Raw genomic sequence first — 23,357 nt, forward strand, 5'->3', positions numbered from 1 at the left:
TGAGATAATAATGTAACTTTTGTTTTTAATTCTGTTTATGTGGTGTATTACATTTATTGACTTGTGTATGTTAGATCATCTCTGCATCCCTGGTATAAAACAGACTAGATTATAGTGGATTTTTTTTTTGATATGCTGTTGGATTTGGTTAGCTAGTATTTTGTTGAGGATTTTTGTGTCTATGCTTATAAGGGATATTGGTCTGTAGTTTCCTTTTTTTATTTTATCCTTTCCTGGTTTGGTATTAGAATGATACTGGTTTCATAGAATGGTTTAAGGAGGATTCTTTTTTCTCTTTTGGAATAGTTTCAATAGGATTGGTACCAATTCTTCTTTGAATGTCTGGTAGAATTCAGCTATGAGGTCCTGGACTTTTTTTTTTAGCAATTTTTAAATTACCATTTCAATCTCACTGCTTGTTATTGGTCGGTTTAGAGTTTCTGTATCCTCTTGGTTTAATCTAGGAGGGCTGTATATTTCCAGTAACTTATCCATCTCCTTTAGGTTTTCTAGTTTGTGCATGTAAAGGTGTTCATAATAGCTTTGAATATTCTTTTGCATTTCTGCAATATTGGTTGTAATATCTCCCATTTTGTTTCTAATCGAGCTTACTTGAGTCTTCTTTCTTCTTGATTACTCTTGCTAATGGTCTATCAATTTTATTTATCTTTTCAAAGGACCTGCTTTTTGTTTCATTTATCTTTTGCATTTTTTTGTTTCAATTTCATTTAGTTCTGCCCTGATCTTTTTTTTTTTTTTTGTAGTCAGCTATTTAATTAGGTTCTTAAGACATTTAGAACACCAATTTGTGAGGATAAATTCCATTCGTCGAGCAAACACAGATTGCAGGTAGCCCTGGAGCTGAGGAATAGCTTTGATTTTTGGTAAAATTTGTGAGTCCACAGCTTTCTGATCAATCTTGCGCTGCTCCGTAATCTCATATTTCTCTTTTTCTGTGTCGAAGATCTCACCTTCCTGGTGTCTGGGCTTCCGCAGCTGCTTCTTCTTGAAGTAAGCATCAGTAAGATGTTTTGGGATTTTTACATTGCTGATATCGATTTTGGTTGAGGTGGCAATGACAAATTTCTGGTGTGTTCTTCGTAGAGGAACTCGATTGAGGACAAGAGGTCCAGTCACAAGTAATAAGCCACTAGCCAGCTGCTTCAGGAAAACCACCCTCTTGCCCCTGTGGCGTCCAGTGAGGATGATCAGAATGGTCCCGGGGGTAATGCTGGCTCGCAGTTTTCTCACGTGCTGACTGAAGGGTTTTTTGCCATGGCTCAACAGCTTTCGAGGCACATCTTCAGTAGGAAAATATCTAGGCATTTTGCGAAGTTTAACCACCCGGGTACCGCCGTTCTTGTCACCACCAACTGGTTTTGTAACAGTTGCAAGAATCTTCTCCTTCTTTTTCTTTTCAACCTTGGATTTAGCGGCTGAGTACTTCCTCTTGTACATGGCCTTTCTGGAATACATGGCAGATCGGCAATACCTGCCAATTCCTCTGACAAGGACAGGGTTGCGGCTGCAATGGGGCTTCCCCTTCTTGGGCTTTTTAGCTTTGAGGTTACCCTTTTTCACCTTGCCACCACCATCAACCTTCTTGGCTTCGGGTTTCTTCTCTTTAGTATCTGGCTTCTCAACTTTTTCACCCGCCATCTTGCAAGATGGGAAAGAGTCTGCCCTGATCTTTGTTTGTTTTTGTTTTTGTTTTTTCTTCTGCTGGGTTTGGGTTTGGCTTGTTCTTGTTCCTTTAGTTTTTTGAGTTGTGACCTTAGATCGTCTATTTGTGCTCTTCCAGACTTTTTGATGTAGGCATTTCACACTATGAGCTTTTCTCTTCGCACCACTTTTGCTGTATGCCAGAGGTTTTGATAGATTGTGTCACTATTATAGTTCAGTTCAAATAATTTTTAAACTTCCATCTTGATTTCATTGTTGACCCAACAATCATTTAGGAGCAGATTATTTAATTTCCATGTATTTGCACTGTTTTGAGGGCTCCTTTTGTAGTTGATTTCCAATTATATTCCACTGTGGTCTGAGAGAGTAATTTGATATAATTTAGATTTTAAAAAATTTACTGAGACTTGTTTTGTGGCCTATCATATGGTCTATCTTGGAGAATGTTCCATGTGCTGATGAATAGAATGTATATTCTTCAGTGGTTGGGTAGAATGTTCTGTAAATATCTGTTATGCCCATTTGTTGTAAGGTATAGTTTAAGTCCATTGTTTCTTTGTTGACTTTCTGTCTGGATGACCTGTCTAGCACTGTCAGTGGAGTATTAACGTCCCCCACTATTATTGTGTTGTCATCTGTCTCATTTTTTTAGGTCTAGCAGTACTTGTTTTATAAATTTGGGAGCTCCAGTTTTAGGTGCATATATATTTAGAATTGTGATATTTTCCTGTTGGATTAGTCTGTTTATCATTATATAATGTCCCCCCTTGTCTCTTTTAACTGCTGTTGCTTTAAATATTGTTTTGTCTGAAATAAGAAATAGCTATTCCTACTTGCTTTTCGTGTCCATTTGCATGGACTGTCTTTTTCCACTCCTTTACCTTAAGTTTATGTGAGTTGTCATGTGTTAGGCGAGTCTCCTGAAGACAGCAGGAACTTGGTTGGTGAATTCTCATCCATTCTGCTATTCTGTATCTTTTAACTGGAGGGAGCATTTAGGCCATTTACATTCAACATTGGTATTGAGATATGTGGTACTATTCTACCCATTATGCTATTTGTTGCCTGAATACCTTGTTTGGTTTTGTTTTGTTTTTTCATTATGTTATTTTATTACAGGCCCTGTGAGATTCATGCTTTAAGGAGATTCTATTTTGGTGTATTTCAATGTTTTGTTTCAAGATTTAGAATTCCTTTTAGCAGTTCTTGTAGTGCTGGCTTGGTAGTGATGAATTCTCTCAGCATTTGTTTGTCTGAAAAAGACTGTATCTTTCCTTCATTTATGAAGCTCAGTTTCACTGGATACAAAATTTTTAGCTAATTGTTTTGTTTAAGGAGGCCAAAGATAGGACCCCCATCCCTTGTAGCTTGCAGGTTTCTGCTGAGAAAACTGCTGTTAATCTGATAGATTTTTCTTTATAGGTTACCTGATGCTTTTGCCTCACAGATTTTAAGATTCTTTCCTTTGTCTTGACTTTAGATAACCTAATGACTATGTGGCTGTGTGATGATCTTTTTGTGATAAATTTCCCAGGTGTTCTTTGAGCTTCTTTTATTTGGATGTCTAGATCTCTATCAAGGCCAGAGAAGTTTTCTTCATTTATTCCCTCCAATAAGTTTTCCAAACTTTTAGATTTCTCTTCCTCCTAGGGAACACTAATTATTCTTAGGTTTGGTATTTAACATAATCCCAAACTTGTTGGAGGCTTCATTTTCTTTGATTCTTTTTTCTTTGTCTTTGTCAGATTGGGTTAATTCAAAAGCCTTGTCTTCAAGCTCTGAAGCTCTTTCTTCTACTTATTCAATTCTATTATTGAGACTTTCCAGTATATTTCATATTTCTCTAAGTGTGTCTTTCATTTCCAGAGGTCGTGATTGTTTTTTATTTATGCTATCAATTTCTCTGGAGAGTTTTTCATTCATATTCTTTACTAACTGCTATAATATTGCCTTGTTTAAATGTACACGGAATTATTTGTATTTTTTCCCCTGTAGATGGACATTAAGTTGTTTCCAATGTTTTACAACTATAAACAATACTGATGTATTTTGTTTCTAATATTTTAGTGATGACTCTTAACCAAAAAATAGACTTATGCCTAAGTGATCTATATCTCCTTCCCTCTCCTGAACAAGCGAGTACTTGCAAAGGCTTCCTTGTGATCCCACCCTCATGACATAATGATGTTGTGCTTTGTAATTTAGTTCCAACCTCTTTTAACCCTCAAATTTAGCCATTGTTGTTCTCATTTTATAAACTAATGCTTTCACAGATATCCCCTCATGTTCTGTAACACTTTCTTAGATTTATCTTCATGTTCAGCAACTTTTTTTCTCCCTATTTATTCTTGCATTTCATTTCTTTCTTCTGATCCACTTCTCTTTTTCCTGGAGTTTATCCTTTAGTAATTATTTCAATGACCATCCACTAGAGAAGCATGAAGCATGTAAAACTACACAGTTTCCTGAGTCACTTTCCAGAGTCTTACCCATGCTGTCTCTTCAAACTTTATTCCTTGTCCCTAGGAGTTCATGAGATTTCCTTTTCTTCTACTTAATAAAACTCAAGTTGAATTGAGTTAGTGCCTGTTCTGTGAAGCCAGTGTCCTTTCTAGAGAAAATAGCATATATATATCACAACTTTTTTACTGCATGTGACAACAAAACCTGTCAAATATGCTAATACCAAATAGGAATGTGTGGTTCCAGAGGACTCATTTGATCCAAGTAAAGTAATGCTCTTCACTTAGTTGTCTATTTTTTCTTATGTCAATTTGCTAAGTGCTGGCTTTGTTGATGGGCAACTATCAAATATAGTGTTTCAAGATAACTTCCAGGTTTAATGCTAGGAGAAAAATGAAGACAATTTTCCAGCAATCTTCATAAAGTCTCCCTGCATTTCATTAGCTATGATTTTGTCACTTACTCTTTCTGAACTGATTACTGTAGTCAGAGAATAAAATACTCTAACTGACTGGACCTGATTTCCCTGCCCACCTCTGGAGGCAATTCCATGGAATTCACAGTGGATTCAATTTCACTGGGAATTCATGAGCTAAGAGGGGGAGAGAAAATGACTTCCCAGAAGGAAAATGGGATATAGGTTTCAAATTGAATTCATGCATAGATTAGTGAAGAACCACCAAAAGGTGAAGAAAAAGCAAACACAACAGACGTCTCTACCTCCTAGAACTCTGCTGGGCACTGTGGAGACAGATGGGCACCCATTATACAATCCCTACTTCAAAACACTCAATAAAAACTTGAAGGACCAGAGCAGCAAACACTGTTGTTCCCCACTCCATATCTTCTACATCCACTGAGTTAACTGCAGCTGCAGCCCATATCTCCCATCAAGCTGAGAACTTCTCTCTTTGATTGTCTTCTTTTCTTTTTCTCCTGCTTGAGGGTTTTCTTCATCCTTATTGTACAGGGGATTCCTGAAAAGTGAGAGGGTGAATGCCTTCAGGGGCAACTTTCAGACAACAGGGTACAGAAGTTGATGGATAACACTCCAGCCTCCCTATCCTCCATCCAGTTGGTTCCACACAGTATCTCAGAAAGTCCCCAGCAGTGTGAAGCCTCAGTTTCTCACAAAGTAACCCATTTACTAACACACTCTTTCTTGGCTTTCCTCTCCTGTTTCACTCTCCCCCTTGCCCTCACTTGTGCTTCTGAAGTTATCCCCACCTCACATAGATTTTCTGTAACCAGTCCCGTGTTGGTGTCTGATGTTGAGAGAAATCAAGGTAAGAATGAAGTATCCTATGAGAAAACACTGGAGAGTGATCTCATGTAGGATTTGCTTGTCATAGCGGGATGGAAGTAAATACTGGCTAGCAAAAGAAAGAAGAAAGTACTTAGAATGACTAGAAGTACTAGAAAAATGGGAAAGGGGAGAGAGAGAGAGTGAGTGTGCGTGTGTGTGTGAGAGATTGATTTAGCTGTTAGCTGCATCTTAGTGGCTAAGAAGGAATATTCCAGAAAGGCAGAATAGCATAAACTGGATGAATAGCAGCAGGAATGTGTAATGCTAGGAGTGAGTGAAGTTACTCAGAGATTAGCACATGTTTGTTGAGGGCATACTGAATGTCAGGCCTTGTTCTAAGTGCTAGACTGCAGTGGGGAGAAGTCACAAAATCTCTCCCCTTTTATGTCTGTATTCTAATATGGCAGAGGGGCAAGAGGGAGTGAACATTGAATTCAATAATTAATCCTACCTGCTACCCACCTCGACTCCAGTGACTTCCTACCTACTTCTTGTAGAAAGAACATTGGTAGTGTGGGGACTGGCTTGCAAATATGGTTGTCATCCTTGTCTTTGCTGGACCTCGAAGGGCATTAAAACAATCAACTTCCTGGGCTAGATGGTCACTTGTCAACAGCCTTTAAAAATTTGGACAAAGAAATATACAACATTTTGCCTGTAGAATTCTTATTAAAAGCATATACTCTTAAACTAATCATTAAGAAACATTAAACAAAACCCAAATGAGAGATATTTGACAGCTGTCTTGTCCAATACCATAGCTACTAGCTGCATGTAGCTATTTTAATTAAAATTAAATAAAATTTAAAATTCAGTTCCAAGGGTAAAAAAATTTCAGGTAGACAGGAAGAATTTTTTTGTAGTTCTATTGCACAACATAGTAAATATAGTTAATAATGGAGTATTGCGCATTTCAAAATTGCTAATAAATTTTAAATGTTTTCACTGTGAAAAGTGTTCAGTATTTGAGATGATGGGTGTATTAATTAGCTTGACTTAATTATTCTACATTGTATTTATAAATCATTACATTACTTTGCATTCCATAAATTTATAAAATTATAAATTGTCAAGATTGTCAATTTATAATAAAAAAATTAAATAAAATTTAAACTGGGTATGGTGGTCCACACCTCTAATCCCAGCAACTCAGGAGGCGGAGGCAGGAGGATTGCTGGAGCCCAGGAGTTCAAGTCCAGCCTGGGCAACATACCGAGACTCAATCTCTATGAATGAATAAAAATAAATAAATAAATAAATAAAATTAAATTCCTAAGCCCCACTAGCCACATTTCAAATGCACTTCCATGTGATGAATGGCTGTCATATTGGTCAGCACAGATACACAGCATTTCTGTCATTGCAGAAAGTTCTACAGGATGGCCCTGATGTACAGAATAGCTTTTCTAAACGTCAAGGTCAGGAAAGACTGAGGGACTATTCCATAGTAAAGTAGACCAATGTGACATGATGACTGAATGCAATGTGAGCTCTTGGGTTGGATCCTGAAACAGAAAAAAGACATCAGTGGAAAAAATAGAGAAATCTGAATAAGACTTGGATTAGTTAACAATACTCTTTCGGTGTTAATTTTATGGTTTTGATTATTATACTGTGATTATATAAGATGTAAACATTTGTATTATTTTTGCAACTGTGCTGTAAGTCTGAATTTATTTCAAAATTATAAAGACAAATAAAATAAATCATCTATTGGCCCCATCTGGCTATTTATATTATTTTATCTTTTATTATTTATTGCACCCCACCATATTTTATGAGTACAATTCACTGATTAGTCCATTTATTAGTGGGGCGAGTCATCCACTCCCTGCTTGGCAATGAGGACTCTATTGCTGGAGATGGGCAGAGCACTGAAAGTCCCCAGCACGACATGCTGCAGTGGTACAATTGTCAACATTTTATTATTAGTGACCTGGAATGTGATTCTTGAACAAAATACTCAAGTAGGTGCAAGATGTCAGCCATCTGAAAAGCACAGAGGAAGTAGTAATTATAACTATGGAATTGAATGCCACTTGCTAAGTACAAATGATGCATAGGAGAAATTCAGTGAAAGGTCAAGAATGATTAATCATCAATTTAATGCAAAATATGAAAATCAGAGGACCTCCTTACCATTGTGTAAAGTAACTCTCATATCCTGCAGCTGGAAGATGACAAAAATATGAGAACCAGGCCTACGATGTAATTAAGAAGGTAGCAGAGCTTCAGAGAAGGTGGTCAAATTATTAGTCATCTTGAGATCCTTCAGCTACTGGTCCACCATATTGATGATGTCATGCTGGTTGGGCTAAATTAACAAGAATTAACAGGTGCACTAGAGGTCTTGATAAGAGACATATGTTCCAGAGAATGGGAGTAAACTCTACAAAGATTCCTACATAAGTAAAATTTTGGGGGAGGTCCAGTGGTGTGGGGCATGCTAGATATTTCACTCCAAGTATTGTGCCTCCCACCTTTGACCACTAGGAAGGAAGTTTCATTCCTGGTAGGACTCTTTAGATTCCAGAGGCAGTTATCCAACACTTTGCATACTTCTCTGACCCATTTACTAGGTGACATGGAATGCTGTCAGTTTCAAGTGCGTTCCAGTGGGAAAGGACTATTGATCTAGATTGTGGTGTAAATAACCCTGCTGCTTAGCCCACATGCTCCATCAGACCCTAAGGCATTTGAAGAACCTATGAGGGCAAAAGACACTATCTGGACCTTGGTAAGCCCTAATAAGAAGAATCACTTTAGACCTAGGGTTCTGGGGCAAGGCTATGCCATCTTCAGCGGAGAATTATACACATGGAAGATGGCTCCTTGCATGTTACTGGGCTTGGTAGGGAATAGTACCTAACCGTTAGGTCATCTCTGTCCATTTCTGTCAAATCTACCAAGTTATCAGTTTGCGTGAGCCCAGCAGCAATCCACGTTAAGATGGAAGCCACACAACAAGATTGGGTATAAGCATTGACAGAAGCTTAAGTAAGCTGGATGAGAAAGGGACTCATGCCATTCAGCACTATTGCACCAGTTCCTCTCCTGCAGCTCACACCCATGGCTGGGTGTATATGCATGTGACTCACATATGACCCGACCAGTGGACAGAGGAGGAAAATGGTAGGGCTGGTCGCCCTGAATGACAGCTATGAGAGTGAAATCATCCCAGTGGCCACAAATTTGGGCAGTGACCTTGTTGTCTACTTTCTGTGGAAAGAGAAGTGCCCCAACATAATATGAATCTTCTGTTACGTACATACAATTGTGTGATACACATAATTCATCAACTATGGAAATGGATTTTCTGCTTGCTGTGGAATCTGCGAGGAGGAGGATTGGAAGACCAAGGACAAGAAGGTCCGGGTAAATGCATGTTAATAGACAGATAAAGTAGGCACAAAGTATGAAACTTTTTGTTTTGGATAGAGAGTGTTCTCTATGGAAGAGGCACAAAACAACCAAGTGAACAGAATGACTCAATCAGTGTAAGTCGGCCAGCCTCTGACTTTGGCCACTCCACTGTCAGCATGGTGACATGTGAACAGAGTAGCCAAGGATGGACTCAACAGCATGGAGTCCCACATGGCAGCTCATTGGAAGGTGCCCATTGTACAGCAAAGAGCTGCAGTAGTGAGTCCATGCCCTTGAGATCCACGTGTCCTATCACGTATCACTTCACCCAGAGGCTACCAGCCTCCTACAGGCATCTGAAGATATAGCTGAAGAGTGAGCTTAGAAATGATGGCCCCCAAGCATGGGGCATCATCTTCCAAGATGCGGTACATAGCCTCAATCAATAATCATCTGATGGTGCTGTGTTCCTCATGGGCAGAACACATGGGTTGGAAAATAAGAGGAGGATATAGGAGTGGCCCCACTTTGCCATTACTCTGGATGATGCATTTGGGAGATTCATGTTTTTTGTCCCAACCCTCATTTCTGCAGTTTCTGTGATAATACTTCTACCAGGAGATAGTCAGAGTACCATTAAATTTTTAGGTGCTGCCGTCATATGGTCACTTCTGGCTCCTCGTGTCAAACAGCAGGCAAAAAAATGAGTCCCCACCTTGGCAGGAATAAATGGGTTTGATTATCACAGGAGGTAGGGCTGCTGTGACACAATGGGAAAAATATATTTGGAATTCAGGTGATCCTGTTATTGCGCCCTAGACCCTGAGTTCTTTGGCTCTTGTGTAAGCAGAAATTAACACCAGGCCTAATGGAGATTTGTCTTAGGCAAGGTTTAATAGGCTTTTGCCTCCAGCACACAGGGGAACAGTGCATAGGGAAGGGATCCTGGTACCAGCTCATTGAGGGGCTCGGCTCTTATCATTTTAAGGAAGTTGAGGCAGGAAAAGGAATGTTAAGGTGGTGGTCTTTCCCACACTTGTGTAGTGGGACGTCATGCTCTAACATATATCGCATGACCAGAAAATGATGGGTAAGCCCCACCCTGGGCAGATATTTTAGTATTATAATGAAATTATAATGAGGAAAAAGTCAGTGAAAGGTCTTCGCTGGAGTCTACTTTGCCTTCAGGCAGCTGGATCTGGTCAGGTTTTTATCAGGAATGCCAGAGTCTTGCTTCTGTGACCTTAGAAGGCATTACTCAAAGATATAAATGGTTAGGTTCTTCCTTTTTTGCTTAGGAATTAGGCCTGGTCAGCTAAATTAGGAGAGGCTCCCTTCCTGCTATGCGACTTGGGTCAGCTTGTTAAGGGAGGTAAAAAGGTAGGGGAGGAAATATGCCTGAACATGTAAAGCCCATCAGGACCTAGGTTACCACGCCATCTGTGTGCCAGGACCTAGTCTCTTCCTTATGCTGCCTCAATCCTAGGGAGTGTCTCTTGGTGTACTCTGCCTATTTGTGACTGTGAATGGCTGAGTACGACACTGACCTCAGAAGGACTCATACCCTTCAAGGACGAGAGTCTAGGGCACGCCACCAGGTAAACCACCTAGACCATCAGTGATGCTCACTGATGGTGGGAAGAGAGTGGACAGGGTTGGGAGGTAGAACAGGTAATAGAGGAAGGAGACAATATCACCTGCTTAGCACTAACCTGCATCCTGCATATTTTCCTCTAGAAAATTTACTTCCATTACTAGGAGATGCAGGCATTAAAAGGCTGGCCCCTTACCTCATTTTGGGACCTTTCTGAAGGCACCATCCAAGCTGCAGGACTCCCCTTGGGTCAGCCGAGCACCGTGAAGACTGAATCGGTATTTAACTTCTCCCTCTGCCCATCCCTGCTTCCCTTACTCTCTGGTGGCTTTAAGATCTGTCCGTACATTCTTTTGTGCTCCTTCCCAGTAGAGATGCAGTTTCATTTCTCTCCTCTTGTGTGTGGGCTGAACTTAGTGACTCATTTTAGTGAATAGATTACGGCAGGCATTGCAAGATGTCACTTCCTAGTGGCTTCGGTCTTGGTGTACTCCCTCCCTCACTCTGTCTTGTCACTCATTCTGGGGAGAGCCAGCTGCCATGTCATATGAACACTGTTAAGCGGCCAGTGTGGTGAAGAACTGAGTGCTGCCAACACCATGCCCTGAGTTCAGGAGTGGATTGTCCCTTGACTGACAGTGTGACTGCATCCTCATGAGGAACCTGGAACCAGAACCAGACAGCTAAGCTGCTCCTGGATTCCTGACCCCCAGAAACGGTGGAGATAATGAATGCTTATTGCTGCAAGCTGCAGAGTTTTGAGGTAATTTTTCACATCACAATAGGTAGCTAATATATTCCCTTACAACTGTTGTCCTCAACAAAACTCTCCAATGAACTTCCTGCCTGAAAATCTTCCTCTCAGAGTCTGTTTCTTGGGAAATCCATCCTAAGAGAGAAAGCAAAAGCATGTATTAGGTAAAGGGCTTGCTTTTTCTGTGGGATGCTGTATTGTTGAGTGTAGAAAGACAAACATATGGCCATAAAGTGGTGTGAAGGGAGAAAGAAGTTTTTCTAAACCAGGCTAAGGAGATACAACTTCACCTTTGCCTTGTAGGCAAGTGGGAGTCTGCCCGCTGTTTTAGGGCAGAAACGGCATTCTAGAAGCAGAATGAAGAATGGATAAAATGGAGGGACTAGCTACAGGGAGACAAAACTGGAGTTTGCTATGTTCTTTGGACAAGAAATAAAAATCATGGACTACCTCTAATCCCTGGTAGGTGGGACTAATAAAATAGAGATAATAACAGTACTTACTTTATAGAGGAGTTGTTAGGGCCATATGAGCTAATAACTATAAAAGGGCTTAGAACAATGCCTGGAATGTAGACTCACTATGTAAGTGGTGGTTAAAGAAGTATGTGTTAAGTTGGTGGCACCTCCAGGGCCAGAGAATTTGCCAGTCAATGTTGGGACAGCCAAGGGTTGGAGAGAAATGGAAGAACATCCCAAGTTGTTCAGTTGGGCAGACAAAGGAGTGATTCAGCACTCAAGGAAACTTCTCATTAAGCGAATTTATGTTGAGTCCATGGCCATCATTCTGAGTTCAAGGCCCTACTCTCTCTCTCAAATGTGATTTGTGCTCTTGATAATAAGGGTGACTGTCAAGAGAGGGAATAACCTATCACCATGAGAGTGAAAATAAACTCAAGCTTGTGCTCTGCTAACATCAGATCAGCAAATGCAGTCTCCTGAGAAGGAAGGAAGACTGTACCCTGCCCCAGACACCCTGTATTTGGCTCACAAAGTGGATCCATTATGAGAGACTTCTAATGCCTTCAGGGCTTCTCTGTGTTTCCTCTGTGAATGAGAGGATGGACATTTGATGCTGTAATCTGACAAGTTCCTGCTGCCTCATCTTATAGGCCACAATAGACTACTTTCCTGAAAGGCAATTTCCCACTTACACAAGATCTAAAAGGCTTTCCCTGATATTTCAGCTGCTGGCTCTAGATAATGGGCCCAGTTAGACAGAGTGGTTATTGAATATCTATGTAAGTAAGAAAGTATCAGATGTCATGTGGAATAATGAGGAGGAAATTTGTAGCCAAGAAGACAACATGGCCCAGTGCTGTATGAATACTCACTCAGAAATAAGTCTCTTACCCAAAATAAGGGCAGTGTCCTGAAATAAGGCTCCTTACCTGTTTTTTACCACTGGGCTCCAGAATCTTGACTTTGCACATACCAAGATTTTATATGCAGAACCACTTAATGGAAGTTCTTTAACTTGGGACTTTTGGAAGATGACAACAGAATTTTTGGAGAACTATTGAGCTCAACATTCTGAAATGGAAAGGACACACAATTGTTTCAGCTTGGGTGACCTCCCTGAAGGAGATCCTGAGTCAAGGGCTTTTGAACAGAGGGTTTATCTAGGAGAATGAGTCCAAAAAACAGGAATAGGGCCTGAGAAGAGTACTCATTTCCAGCATCAGTATAGATGCTTCCACACTGTGATTTTTTATGGCTGCAGCCACAGGGATGTGTCACAATTCATTTAACCACTTTTCTATTGTTTGGTACTTAGCTTGTTCCATTTTTTATTATGTACTCTTGAAAACAATATCTGAAACATCCATGTGCATTAATCTCTGCAAACATAGCTATTTCCCAAGAATAAATTGTGACACTGAAGTGCTGAGTCAAAAGCTTTTGATGCATATTGCCAATTTTTCCTACAGAAAGTTGTACCAATTTACATATTCACCAGCAGTGTATGCGAATGCTTGTTTCTTCATAAGCCAGGATATTACTATTTTAAAAAATCTCTGCCAGATAGAAAATAAGATCTCATTTTGTCACATTTTTCTGAGGTATAGTAATGCTGAACAGTTAAAATATATTTATTGGTCATCAGAGTTGCTCTTGTTATGAATTACCTATTCATATCCATTGTTCTTTTTCCTAGCAACTGTGCTACAGTATTTTTTAATATTTATCTGAACAAATTATTTATATATTAAGAATGCTATTCCTTTGCAAAAAATGTATGTGTATATATTTCACCAGCTTGTTGCTTATTTTAAAATGTTGTTTATAACTTGATGTATGTAAGTTTACAAAGCTTATGATATGAAATCTAACAGATTGGGTTGGGGGGCAGAGCAACATGGCTGAATAAAAGGGTCCAAATGGCAGGAGTAAGTCCTTACTTATTAACAATAACATTGAGTTTATCAATAATAAAATTTAGTGTAAAAGGACTAGACTCCCCAATCAAAAGATGTAGAGTGGCCAAATGGACAAAGAACAAGACCCAGTTATCTGTTGCCTGCAAGAAACACCCTTCACCTATAAAGACACAAATACACTGAAAATAAAGGGATGGAAAAAATATTCCATGCCAATAAAAACCAAAAAATAACAGGAGTGGCTACACTAATATGAAACAAAATAGATTTCAAGACAAAAACTATAAGAAGAGATGAAGAAGATATTATATAATTATAAAGGGATTGATTCAGCCAGAGGATGTAACAATTATGAATATATATGTACCCAATGCAGGAACATCCAGATATATAAAGCAAATATTATCAGAGCTAAAGAGAGAGATAGACCCTTATACAATAATTGCTGAGACTTCAACACCCAACTTTCAGCATTGGACAGATCTTCCAGACAGAATATCAACAAAGAAACATCAGAGTTAATCTGCAATATAGACCAAATGGACCTAATAGATATTTATATAACATGTGCCAAACATCTTCAGAATACACATTCTTCTCCTTAGCAAATGGATCATTTTCGAGGATAGACTCTCCGTTAGGTCACAAAACAAGTCATAAAACATTAAAAAAATTTAATATAATCAGGCATCTTCTCTGATCACAATGGAATAAAACTAGAAATCAATACCAACAGTAATTTTGAAGACTATACAAACACTTGAAATTAAACAACATGTTCCTGAAAGACCAGGGGTCAAATGAAGAAATTAAGAAGAAAATTGAAAAATTTATTGAAACAAATGATAATAGAAACATGACAACCCAAAACCTATGGGCTACAGCAAAAGCAGTACTAAGAGGGAAATTTATAGCTAGAAGTGCCTACATCAAAAAAGAAGAAAAACTTCAAATAAACAACCTAAAAATGCATCTTAAAGAACTAGAAAAGCAAGAGCAAACCAAACCCAAAATTAGTAGAAGAAAAGAAATAATGGAGATCAGAGCATAAATAAATGAAATGGAAATGAAGGAAACAACACAAAAGATCAATGAAACAAAAAATTGTTTTTTGGGTTTTTTTTTTAATTGGGCATCTGAATTGCAAAATAAGAAGTCAAATTACCCTTGTTTCCAGATGACATAATCTTATATTAAAAAAAAAAGAGTCCACAAAAAACCTATGAAAACTGATAAACAAATTGAGTAAAGTTGCAAGGTAAAAAATCAACATACAAAAATTAGCGTCATTTTTATATACCAACAGTGAACAATCTGAAAAATAAATCAAGAAGGAAATTCATTTACAATAGGCACAAATAAAAAAATCTAAGAATTAAATAAAGAAGCGAAAGATCTTTACAATGAAAACTATAAAACATTGATGCAAGAAATTGAAGTGGATACCAAAAAATGTAAAAATATTTCATGTTTATGGATTGGAAGAATCAATCTCATAAAAATGTCCATATTACCCAAAGCAATCTACAGATAAAATGCAATTCCTATCAAAATGCCAATGACATTCTTCACAGAAATAGAAAAAAATCATAAAATTTATGTGAAACCACAAAAGACCCAGAATAGCCAGTTATCCTAAGCAAAAACAACTGTAGGAATCACAGAGTTCTAGTAACCAAAATAGCTTGGTACTAGCATAAAGACAGATACATAGACCAGTGGAGCAGGATTGAGAACCCAGAAATAAATTCACATATGTATAGTAAACTCATTTTTGACAGTGGTGCCAAGAACATACATTGGGGAAAGGACAGTCCCTTCAATAAATGGTCCTGCAAAAACTGGATATCCATATGCAGAAGAATGAAACTAGACCCGTGTCTCTTGCCGTATACAAAAATAAAATCTAAATGGATTAAAAACTTAAATCTAAGATCTCAAACTATAAAACTACTAAAAGAAAACACTGGGGAAACTCTCCAAGACATTGGTCTAGGCAAAGATTTTTTGAGTAATGCCCACAAGCACGGGCGATCTAAGCAAAAATAGACAAATGGAATCACATCAAGTCAAAAAACTTCTGCACAGCAAAGGATACAATGAAGTTAAGAGGCAATCCATAGAATGGGAAAAAATATTTGCAAAATACCCATCTGACTGGGGATTAATAACCAGAATATTTAAGGAGCCCTAACAACTCTACAGGAAAAAATCTAATAATCTGATTTAAAAATTGGCAAAAGATTTGAATAGACATTTCTCAAAAGAAGACATACAAATGGCAAACAGATATATGAAAAAGTGCTCAACATAATTGATTATCAGAGAAATGCAAATTGAAGCTACAATGAGATATCATCTTACCCCAGTTAATATGGCTTTTACCCAAAAGACAGAGACTGATAAATGCTGGCAGGGATGTGGAGAAAAGGAAACCCTTGTATACTGTTAGTGGGGATGTAAGTTGGTACAACCACTATGGAGAACAGTTTGGAGGTTCCTCACAGAACTAAAAATAGAGCTACCATATGATCCAGCAATCCCACTCCTACAAATTTTGGGTATATACTCCTAGGTATATATACCCAAAAGAAAGGAAATCAGCATATCAAAGAGATATCTGGAGTTCCATGTTTATTGCAGCACTATTCACTATAGCCAAGATTTGAAAGCAACCCCAGTGTCCATCAACAGTTGAATGGATAAAGAAAATGTGGTACATAATCACAATGGAGTACCGGTCAGCCATAAAAAGAATGAGATCCCTTCATTTGCAACACCCCAGATGAAACTGGAGGTTGTTATGTTAAGTGAAATAAGCCAGGTATGGAAAGACAAACTTCACATGTTCTCACTTATTTGTTGGAGCTAAAAATGGAAACAATTACACTCATGGAGACAGACAGTAGAAGAATGGTTATCAGAGGCTGGACAGGGTAGTATGGGGTTGGGAGGAAGTGGAGTTGGCTAATGGGTACAAAAACTAGTTATAAAGAATGAATAAGATCTATTATTTGCTAGCACAACAAGATGAATATAGTAAAAAATAATTTAATTGTACATCTAAAATAACTAAAAGAGTATAATTGGATTGTTTGTAACACAAAGGATAAATGCTTGAGGTGATGGATACCCATTTATCCTGATGTAATTATTACTCATTGCATGCCTCTATCAAAATATCTCGTATTACCCATAAATACATACACCTACTATGTACTTAGCAAAACTAAAAATTTAAGAAAAGACCTCAAGGAAAATAAATAAAATTTATCAGATTAAAAATGTTATACTTTTCTATTATAATATGTAAATACTCACCTTATATTCAAAATACTTGCTTTCCTTCATAAATAGATGTTATTATTTTCTGAGCCCACTTTCCTTTCTCCACTGATCTGAAATGTTATTTTTATTATAAATTCAATACAAACATTTCAGTCTATAATCACAAAATAAGAAATATGAACATTTTGAAAATGTTTTTAAAAAACTTCATATAACTCCATGCAGATAGATGTGTAAATATTATTGAAATAGACAATTTTATTAGTCAAGGTTCTTCAGAGAGACACAAGCAATAGGAGATAGAGATAGAGAGAGAAAGAGCGACAGCAAGAGAGAGAGAGAGGATTTCATATGGAACTTGGCTCATGTGATTATGGAAGCTTAGAAGTTTCACGATAGGCTGTCTGCAAGCTGGAGAACCAGGGAAACCGGTAGTGTGGCTCAGTCTGAGTCTGAAGGCTTCAGAACCAGGGGAGACAACAGTATGATTCTCAGTCCTGGGGGAGCCTCTGTCACAAGTCTTAGAGTCTGAAGTTCTGGACCCGGAGTCCTGATGTCTAAGGGCGGGAGAAAACGAGTGTCATAGCTTTAAGGGAGAAACAGCAAATTTGCCTTTCCCCACCTAGACTATCTATCTGTGCCTCAGCTGATAGATAGTTCCCACCCACGTTGGGTGAGGGTGGATCATCCTTACTCAGTCCACTAACTCAAATGCCAGTCTTTTCCAGAAACACCCTCGCGGACATACCCAGAAATAATGCTTTACCAGCTATCAGGGTATTCCTTAATTTAGTCAAATTGACAGTTAAAATTAACCATCACAACAATGTTCCATGAGAGCATGAACTTCCAAAGTTAATTCAGATAGAAAATCTGAACAGACCAATAACCATTTAAGAATTTTTAAAAGTTATCGAATGATCACCTATTTAATAACAAACTATTAGGAATCACAAACTATATTTTCTTTGGAACTTAACACAAATTTATTTGGTTTTCATGTAATGGGGTGTGTGTGTACTTTAGTTTCTTTTCTCAAAATTTAATTTAATTTAATTTTATTTGAAGTTCTGGGGTACATGTGCAGGACGTGCAGGTTTGCTACATAGGTAGACATGTGCCATGGTGGTTTGCTGCACCTAGAAACCTATCACCTAGGTATTAAGCCCAGCTTGCATCAGTTATTTATCCTGATGCCCTCCCTCCCCCTGCCTCCTGACAGACCCCAGTGAGTGTTGTTCCCTTCCCTGTGTCCATGTGTTCTCATTTTTCAGCTCCCCATTATAAGTGAGAATGTGGTGTTTGGTTTTCTGTTCCTGCCTTAGTTTGCTGAACATAACAGCTTACAGCTCCATCCATGTCCCTGCAAAGGACATGATCTCATTGTTTTTTTAATGGCTGCATAGTATTCCATGGTGTATATGTACCACATTTTCTTTATGCAGTCTATCATTGATGGACATTTGTGTTGATTCCATGTGTTTGCTATTGTGCATAGTGCTGCAATCAACATACATGTGCATGTATCTTTATAACAGAATAATTTATAGTCCTTTGGGTATATACTCAGTAATAGGGTTCCTGGGCCAAATGGTATTTCTGGTTCTAGACCTTTGAGGAATTGCCAAACTGCCTTCCACAATGGTTAAACTAATTAACATTCCCACCAACAGTGTAAAAGCATGCCTATTTCTCCACAGCCTCGCCAGCAACTGTTGTTTCTTGACTTTTTAATAATCACGATCTGACTGTCATGAGAGTGTGGTTTTGATTTGCATTTCTCTAATGATCAGTGATGTTGAGCTTTTTTCATATGCTTGTTGGATGCATATATGTCTTCTTTTGAGAAGTGTCTGTTCATATTACTTGGCCCAGTTTTTGATGGGGTTCTTTGCTTTTTTCTTGTACATTTTTTTTAAGTTCCTTGTATATTCTGGATGTTAGGCCTTTCTCAGATGGATAGATTGCAAAAATTTTCTCCTATTCTGTAGGTTGTCAGTTCACTCTGATGATATTTCCTTTTGCTGTGCAGAAGTTCTTTAGTTCAGTTAGATCCCATTTGTCAATTTTGGCTTTTGTTGCAATGGCTTTTGATGTTTTTGTCATGAAATCTTTGCCCGTGCCTATGTCCTGAATGGTATTGCCTAGATTTTCTTCTAGGGTTTTTATAGTTTTGGGTTTTACATTTAAGTCTTTACTCCACCTTGAGTTAATTTTTGTATAATGTATAAGGAAGGAGTCTAGTTTCAATTTTCTGCATATAGCTAGCCAGTTTTCTCAGCACCATTTATTAAATAGGGAATCCTTTCTCCATTGCTTGTTTTTGTCAGGTTTGTTAAAAATCAGATGATTGTAGATTTGTTGTATTATTTCTGAGATATCTATTCTGTTTCATTGGTATGTCTCTGTTTTGGTACCAGTACCATGCTATTTTGGTTACTATAGCCTTGCAGTATAGCTTGAAGTCAAGTAGTGTGATGTCTCCAGCTATGTTCTTTTTGCTTAGGCTTGTGTTGGCTATACAGGCTCTTTTTTGGTGCCATATGAATTTTAAAGTTTTTTTTTCTAATACTGCAAACAATGTCAATGGTAGTTTAAGGGAAATGGCATTGAATCTATAAATTACTTTGGGCAGTATGGCCATTTTCACTATATTGATTCTTCCTATCCACGAGCATGGAATGTTTTTCCATTTTTTGGGTCCTCTCTTATTTCCTTGAGCAGTGGTTTGTAGTTCTCCTTGAAGAGGTCCTTCATTATCCTGTTAGCTGTATTTCTAGGTATTTTATTCTCTTTGTAGCAATTGTGAATTTGAGTTCATTCATGATTTGGCTCTCTGCTTGTCTATTGTTGGTGTATAGGAAAGCTTTTGATTTGTGCACATTGATTTTGCCTCCTGAGACTTTGTTGAAGTTTCTTATCAGCTTAAGGAACTTTTGGGCTGAGACGATAGGATTTTCTAGATATAGGATCATGTCATCTGCAAACAGAAACAGACAAACTATAACATTTTGATGCTAGTACAAGATTGAAAAGATAGAATATAAGGACTGGAAAGAATATTCAAGGTAAGCTATAGACAATGTATTATTTATTTATTTATTTATTTATTTTGAGATGGAGTTTCACTCTTGTTGCCCAGGTTGGAGTGCAATGGCACTATCTCGGCTCACCGCGACCTCCACTTCCCAAGTTCAAGCAATTCTCCTGCCTCAGCCTCTAGAGTAGCTGGGATTATAGTCACGACCCACTGCGCCCGGCTAATTTTTTGTATTTTTTTTTTTTTTTTTTTTTGAGACGGAGTCTCGCTCTGTCGCCCAGGCTGGAGTGCAGTGGCGCGATCAATGTTTTGTATTTTTAGTAAAGACGGGGTTTCTCCATGTTGGTCAGGCTAGTCTCAAACTCACGACCTCAGGTGATCCGCCCACCTCAGCCTCCCAAAGTGCTGGGATTACAGGCGTGAGCCACTTCGCCCGGCCTAGACAATGCGTTTGACTCCAAGAGAGCCTCAAGCCACTACAAGAATGCCAAGTAACCACTGAATTCTTTCAACCTTAGAGCAAGGGTCTTCCTGTTTCTATAGATGGCACAGCAACAGCAAACACAAATCTACCTGCAGAGAAGGAATCCTGCGTTTTCCTGTTGTATATACAGAGATCTCTGGAAGAACCCACAAGGAGCTGGTAACAGTGGTTACCTTTGGGGAGGCAACCAGGTGACTGGGCAAAGGGGTGTGAAAGAGACTTAATTTTCACCTTACATGCTTCTGCTTTTTAAATTCTGAACCATGTGTCTATATTATCCATCCACAAATAAAATAAAATAAAATATACCCCCAGTGAAAGAAAATAAATTTTAAACCACAGGCAATAAGAACTAACATACACACACACTCACATACACACATATAAATATATACAGACAGTCCCTGATTTAAGATGGTTCAATTTACAATTTTCTAATGTTGTGATTGGTACCCATACAACTATTCTGTTTTGACTTTCAGTACAGTATTCACTAACTTACATGAGATACTCAATACTTTATTATAAAATAAGCTTTGTGTTAGATGATTTTGCCCAACAGTAGGCTAATGTAAATGTTCTGAGCATGCTTAAGGTAAGCTAGACTAATCTATGATATTCGGTATATTAGGTGTATTAACTGCACTTTTGACTTAAAGTATTTTCAATTTGTGACAGGTTTATCAGAAGTAACCCCAGTGTACGTTGAGGAGCATCTGTATTTGGTGTACTGAATATAATATGTATTGAAATATACACTATGTATCCAACACAGTAGATAACTAAAAGTATATTTATAGGCAAATGATTAAAAAACATTGGTGTTGAGACTCAATGAAATATTATGCAACAGTGACAATAAATGGGGTAGATACACTTGTACATAGAAAAATCACCACACCTGCAGTTAAGGGAGCTATGAAGATTGTCTAGCAATATATTATCATAAATGACAAGCAATTCTTCACACAAAACAAAGCTATGCCTAGCTATATACAGTTGTACATGTGTAAATGGGGTCCAGAAGTTCTGGAAAGATTCACATCAAAATAATAGCAGTTACCTTTACAGAGGGTATTAGGATTAAGATGAGCTTTGATTATGCATTTTGAGAATATATATCCATGTCTTACTTATAGAAATAAATAAAATGTTTAAAAAATAATAAATCTTTGCATTTATGTTTAAAAATTTTGTTCAACAAATGTTCATTTGTTGTTGTTCATGATATAAATATTGGAGACAACTTAAACCGTCATCAGTGAAAGAGTGGCTAAATAGACTATGCCATATCTGTGATATTTAATCACATGCCGCTATTAAAGACAATGAGGGGGATCTCACCCTGATTACATGTATGGTTAAATGCATTGAAATTAAATTGTCAACATACCAAACATACCAAAATATTGGCAATATTTATCTTCAGAAAGAAGAATAAAAATGAAGGTATAAATTAGGACTTGATGGTTTTTTTTTTTTTTTTTTTTTGAGACGAAATCTCGCTCTGCCACCCAGGCTGGAGTGCAATCTCGGCTCACTACAACCTCTGCCTCCGAGGTTCAAGCGATTCTCCTGCCTCAGCCTCCTGAGTAGCTGGGATTACAGGCACCTGCCACCATGCCCGGCTAATTTTTTGTATTTTTAGTAAAGACAGTGTTTCACTATTTTGGCCAGGCTGGTCTCAAACTCCTGACCTTGTGATCTGCCTGCCTTGGCTTCCCAAAGTGCTGGGATTACAGGCGTGAGCCACCGCACCCGGCCAGTTTGCTTTTAATATATATGAGTGCCTGTAGTGTTTAAACCTTATAAGAACAGTGTTTTTATTTATTATTGTGTAATTAAAAATCTATATTAACAGAACATAAGATCTGTAGTAGCAGAGTAACAGTATATTTGTGTCTTGAAAATGAAAAGACAACATTTACATTCATGATTGATATGGTCGACCCCCCCATTGTTCTTCTTAGCCGTTGACATCCATTCAAACTTTCTCTCATTTGATTGATGCAACTATATTTTGACTCTCTCTTTTCATTTTTGAGACAGAGTCTCACTCTTTCATCCAGGCTGGAGTGCAGTGGAGTGATCTCAGCTTACTACAACCTCTCCTCTCAGGTTCAAATGATTCTCCTACCTCAGCCTACTGAGTAGCTGGGACTACAGGTGCCCACCACCACACTCAGCTAATTTTTGGATTTTTAGTGGAGGCCGGGTTTCACCTTCTTGGCCAGGCTGGTCTCGAACTCCTGACCTCAGGTGATCTACCTTCCTTGGCCTCCCAAAGTGCTGGGATTACAGGCATGAGCCACCGCACCCGGTCTGACTCTCCCTTTCATAAACCAAAGGATGACACCTCCTAATCTCTCCACCTTCCTCTTTTAGCCAGAGTTTCAAATGGATTAAAAATAAGGGCTGCTTGCTAAGGACTACACTGATCAAAAGAAATAAAGACGTTGCTCTGTGTCTCAAATAAAGCACCTGTTTGTTCAATTTCCAGGAAAAATTGCCATGTGGTTGATACTGTAGGAAACAGGAGACTGTCTGCTGTATTTGTTGGAGGTGGATGCAGACCATTCTTACATTGCCAAGTGTAGGGGCAAAGGGGGTGTCTAGTCTTATGTTATTTTCAAACCTTAAAAGATCTAGAGAGTGAGGCAGTTCTTCCAAATCATTTTACCAAAGTAATTTCTCATTTGTTCTGCATTGACAACTTCACATGATTAAAAGAAAGGAAATTTCCCCAATATTCCACCTGTCACTTCTGATAGCCAGAGTCTCTACACAGCTAACTCACAAGTTTACCTGGGAAGCCAAGTTCATTACTGACTTTGCAGCTTTGAATATTCCAGTAAAAGATGTAGGGTAGTACTGCAAATAGCCCTAAATCTGCTATTTAAACTTTGAAACATTTTATTCAAGACCTTGTTTTTCCTACTGAATTTCCCTTGAAGCTTAAACCCCATTCCCTGTAGTGTGAAATTTCCATTAACAACGAGAAC

General features: G+C 38.2%; 1 long non-coding RNA gene and 1 pseudogene across 1 annotated transcript; both read right to left on the minus strand.

Moving 5' to 3' along the window:
• Positions 1-208: 208 nt before the first annotated feature.
• LOC100994895 (large ribosomal subunit protein eL6-like) lies at positions 209-1,857 on the minus strand (annotated as a pseudogene).
• Positions 1,858-7,173: 5,316 nt separating this feature from the next.
• On the minus strand, positions 7,174-22,362 carry LOC117977165 (uncharacterized). The gene is made up of 3 exons (XR_004668155.3): positions 10,606-22,362; positions 7,592-7,766; positions 7,174-7,441 (listed from the first exon to the last, which is right to left on the minus strand). It is a non-coding gene; the product is annotated as an uncharacterized LOC117977165 (long non-coding RNA).
• Positions 22,363-23,357: the final 995 nt, after the last annotated feature.

This window comes from Pan paniscus, chromosome 21 (assembly GCF_029289425.2).
Source record: "Pan paniscus chromosome 21, NHGRI_mPanPan1-v2.0_pri, whole genome shotgun sequence".
Taxonomy (NCBI): domain Eukaryota; kingdom Metazoa; phylum Chordata; class Mammalia; order Primates; family Hominidae; genus Pan; species Pan paniscus.